Raw genomic sequence first — 4,792 nt, 5'->3', positions numbered from 1 at the left:
TTTGGATGGGTACATGAATAGGAAGGGTTTAGAGGGATAAGGGTCAAGTGCTGGCAAATGGGACTGGATTAATTTAGCATATCTGGGCGGCATGGACCGAAGGGTCTGTTTCTGTGCTAAACAACATCTCTGACTTTATCCTTATAACTCAAACCATCCATACCCAGCAACTGTCCAGTAAATCTCTTCCAAACCCCCTACATCTTAAGCTATAACTGGGCGAGAGGCAGCTATTATCCTATCAAACGAGGGATTAAAGTGGTTTTGGGGCTGGGGGCATGTAGAGTAATCTTATTGAATGGTGGAGCAGGTCATTCATATGTTATGGAATTATTCCATCACAAATGATACTTACTGATATTTTGTGAGAGTTAGGAGATTTACTGCAGTGGCTGTTGGCTTTATATCAAATGCTTCAAAACAAGACAAAACAAACATCCCACATCCAAGCAAGTTGCTAGGGGCGGGGCGTCTGTTTCTCGGCCCCGCCTCCCGGTTGCCAGCGTTGACGTCAGGTTCTCGGCCCCACTTCCAGGCTGCGAGGGGCAGGGCGTCTGTTTCCTGGCCCCGCCTCCCGGTTGCCAGGGTTGACGCCAGGTTCTCGGCCCCACCTCCAGGCTGCGAGGGGCGGGGCGTCGGTTTCTAGGCCATGCCACTCGGTTGCTAGGGGCGCGACATCGGTATCTAGGCCCCGCCTCCAGGTTGCTAGGGGCGTGACATCGGTATATAGGCCCCGCCTCCAGGTTGCTAGGGGCGGGGCGTCGGTTTCACAGACCTCACCCCCCAACCCACCGCATTCCGTTCTTTCCGTTTATGAACCCAGCTGACGGTTTCACGGTTCTCCTCCTCGCCACACTCGGGTTCCATGGCAGCCGGCTCCGAGACGCCGAGTCTCCGCTGTCGGCCTCTGCTGCTCGTCCTGGCGGCGCTCGGCTTGGTGTGGGCGGCGGAGGGAAGGAGATTGCACTTTGTCAATCTGGTGAGTGTGCGGGATTGAAGGAGGGAGGGTCCAGAAAAGCGGATGGATTTGAGGGAGGAAGGTGAGAGACGGACGGGGGTGGGGGACGTGGTGTGGATGAAAAGGAGGGTGGCATTAGGGGATGAATTAGGGAGAGTGGGAGAGAGAATGGGAGAGTGGGAGATGAGGGAAGGGAGAATGGGAGAACGGGAGAGTGGGAGATGTGGATGAGAGGAGGAGGAGAGAGGTGGATGAGGGGTGGGAGGGAGAGAGACTGGGAGGAGAGGTAGAGAAGAGGGTCAGCCTGGCTTCGTTGAGCCGAATGACCTGTTTCTACGCCGTAGGGATCCTATGATTCCATGACCGAGTGCGGAATGAAGGAGCCCGAACAAAACTGGAATCAAAGTGTATCAGGGGGCAAACTCTCCACTGGTTGGAGTCATTCCTGACGCATAGGAGGATGGTTGTTGGAGATCAGTCATCTCAGCTCCAGGTGTTCCTCAGGGTACTGTCCTCGGTTCAACCATCTTCAGCTGCTTCAATGACCTTCCCTCCATCATAAAGTCAGAAGTGGATGATTGCACAGTGTTCAGCACCGTTTGCAACTCCTCAGATACCTAAGCAGTCCATGTTCAAATGCAACAAGATCTGGAGAATATCCAGGCTTGGGCTGACAGGTGGCAAGTGACATTTGTGCCACACAAATGTCAGGCTATGACCATCATCAATAAGAGACAATTGAACCACCACAACTTGACATTCAATGGTGTTACCATCACTGAATCCCCAATGATTAACATCCTGGGGGTTATCATTGACCAGAAACTCAACAGGACTCACTACATAAACACAGTGGCTACAAGAGCAGGTCAGAGGCTAAGAATACTTGGCAAGTAACTCACCCCCTGACTCCTCGAAGCCTGTCCACCATCTACAAGGCACAAGTCAGGAGTGTGATAGAATACTCCCCACTTGACTGGATGAATGCAGCCCCAACAACACTCAAGAAGCTTGACACCATCTAGGACAAAGCAGTCCGTTTGTTTGGCACCACAACCACAAGCATCCACTCCCTCCTCCACCAACACTCTAACAGCAGTGTGTACCATCTACAAGATGCACTGCACAAATTCACCAAAGATCCTCAGAGATCACCTTCTGAACCCACAACCACTTCCATCTAGAAGGAAAAGGGCAGCAGATATATAGGAACACCATGACCTCCAAGACCCCCTCTAAGCCACTCACCATTCTGACTTGGAAATATATCGCCGTTCCTTCACTGCTGTTGGGTCAAAATTCTGGAATTCCCACCCTTGGTATTGTGGGTCAATCCACAGCAAGTGGACAGCAGCTGTTTGAGAAGGTAGCTCCACATCACCTTCACCAGGGAAACTAGGGATGGGCAATAGATGCTGGACAGCCAGTGATGCCCACATCCCACAAATGAATAAATTTTAAAAAAGAGGGAGATGTAGCTGGACACTGGTAGAGAGGAGAGGTAGATGGGTGGGAGGAGTAATGGAGAGGCGGAGGAGAAATGATAGATGAGGAGAGGAGAAGGTATTGAGACATGGACGAGAGGAAAGATGAGGGGAGAAGAGAAGGAGATGAGGAAAGGAGGAGGAGGGGTGGATGAGAGAAAGGGTTCGGTGGAGGAAAAGAGGGGGTGCAGCGGATGAGGAGTGGAGAAGGAGGGGGCAGGCGACTGAGGGGGGCACAGCAGGGGGGAACAGAGGAAGGATGAGGAGAGTGGGTGGGGAGGAGAGGGCGGCCAGAATGGGTGGAGGATGAGGAGGGGAGGGCAGGCCGGTGAGGACGGGCGGAGGGCAGGGAGGAGAGGGGAAGCGACGACGGGTGGAGGAAGGGGAGGGTGGCGAGGACGGTGGGCAGGGAGGGGAGGCAGTGAGGACCTGCGGGAGGCAGGGAAGGGAGGGCGGCGAGGATGGGATGGGGAGGGGAGAGTGATGAGGAAGGGTAGGGGAGGACAGAGAGGGGAGGGGAGTGAAGGGTGGCGAGGACAGTGAGGGATAGGAGTGTAGGGAGGGGAGCGAGACGAGGTAGAAGAGATGATGTGTGCGTGAGAGAGAGGAGATGAGCAGTAAACCACGAGTGGAGGAGATGGAGGGGACGAAGGAGCGGAGATGGGAGAGGGAAGGAACTAAGGGAGAGTGGGATTAAGGTTTGTGAGTGGATTGGAGTGGACTGTAGGATTAGAGCACGTACAGTGAGGGTGGTGAGGTCAAGAGGTGTGGAAAGGCAGAGAGAAAGAGGTGTTGAGAGATGGAGGAAGAGAATGAGGGAAGGTGGGTGGAGGAGAGATGAACAGAGGCTGATAGGAGTGGAGTCAGTACTCTAGGCGCATGGGTGAGAATTGGAAGATTGGAGGAAGGGAGGCAGATGTGTCTGGATGGAGGGGGAAGGGAGGGAGAAGTGGAGGGAGGGATGGATGGAGCGGGTGAGGGTGGGAGGATTTGTATCTTAGAGAGAAAGATGCTCTTTGAGGCTACGTCTGCAGGAAATGTTTCTGCCATGTACCCTGGGCATGCGTTTTGAGTGCAGTCGGACACGATAGACATCTGTTTGTGGGGACTTCCAGAATATGGACTGTCTAACACACAGAGGGCCAGAAAGCTGTGCAAAAACACACATGTAGGATTGAAACGTATTAGGGTGGGAGAGGCATACTGTCTTTTTTGCTGTATAAACTGAGAGCTCAGATGATGGTGTTCACTACTTTGACAAACAATCCCTGGGAGCCACCAAGGCGAAACCTGGAGGAGAGACTGTGTACTGGAAGAATGATTCTTTCTTCTGTTCTTCATCTTAAAGACTTAGAGTACATTTTGTTAAGTGTTTTATAATGATGTCCTCCCTTCAGTAGAAAGACAGCTACACACCAGGACTTCCTGCTTCCTTGTAGAGGTGGTGTGCGCTGGGCAGCTTTGTGCTGTTTACCTCTGAGCTTAGCACCTTTTGTTCACCATGAAGGAGGGAGGTGGCAGCTTGCAGAGTGGCTCAGGGTGGGCAAGAGTGACTTGACAAGGGGAGGGCAAAGGGACAGGATGGATTAGGGTCAGGGACATGGAGGAGTGAAGTACGAAGACCTGGATGTGGTAGTGGACAGTCAGTCAAGGTAAGAAAATGAGGCTGAAGGGAGGGATGTGGTCAGTACTATCCAGATACAGGGATGCTTTGCCATTTGGTTCACAGAGCCCTTACAGAGCTTTAATTTCACCTACAAGTTTCATTTCTCCCCCATTGAGGGTGGTCTCAGCAATAGACTTCATAACATGTAGAACAAGTTCAGCCATGTCCAACAGAGTGGGGAGGAGAATGTTGGGCACTAACATAAGCTTTCAGTGAAGAGAGAACACAAGCCTCATTAAAGCTAGCCAAGGGGATTGGCAGGATGTGAAACCCTCAAATGTGTTTCAACAAATCATTACGAATGAAGTGTGATGTACTGTGAAATATTCTGAAGTTAAATGTACGTCACAGCCAGGCAGGTATTGTACTCTTGTGCCAGTGGCTAATGATGTTGGCCAGGTAAGTTCTGGCGGTGACACAAAGGAATCCTATTTGTCCCAGGAGGCTATTTAAAAGTCTGTCTGCCCATACCATTGGCTTGTAAGTTGCCAGTGAGTTTCACCAGTGAAGCGATGTGCATGCTGCTGGCATTTTAAACTGGAGTTGGATTTGTGAGGGGATGTGTAAAAAGCACGAGTAGGAGTGGAGCCCACTTCCCTTTCCTCTGTTGGAAAGAATGCCAGAAAGACAAGTGAGAGTCAGTAAGCTGGAGGGTCAGTGAGGGGCTGGGGGTCAGTAAGCTGG

At 51.9% G+C, this 4,792-nt stretch overlaps 1 long non-coding RNA gene across 1 annotated transcript in view; it reads left to right on the top strand.

The window, feature by feature from the left end:
* The first annotated feature begins 366 nt into the window (after positions 1–366).
* The window catches only part of LOC125481058, a 24,648-nt gene continuing 20,222 nt past the window's right edge, over positions 367–4,792 (top strand). Inside the window, exon 1 of the long non-coding RNA XR_007261177.1 lies at positions 367–979. This is a non-coding gene — a long non-coding RNA (uncharacterized LOC125481058). The remainder of the gene's footprint in view (positions 980–4,792) is intronic.

Source organism: Rhincodon typus, unplaced genomic scaffold (genome assembly GCF_021869965.1).
Source record: "Rhincodon typus isolate 14 unplaced genomic scaffold, sRhiTyp1.1 hic_rhity00000737, whole genome shotgun sequence".
NCBI lineage: Eukaryota > Metazoa > Chordata > Chondrichthyes > Orectolobiformes > Rhincodontidae > Rhincodon > Rhincodon typus.
The sequence above is the reverse complement of the archived record's forward strand: the minus strand, read 5'-3'. Positions and strand labels throughout refer to the sequence as shown.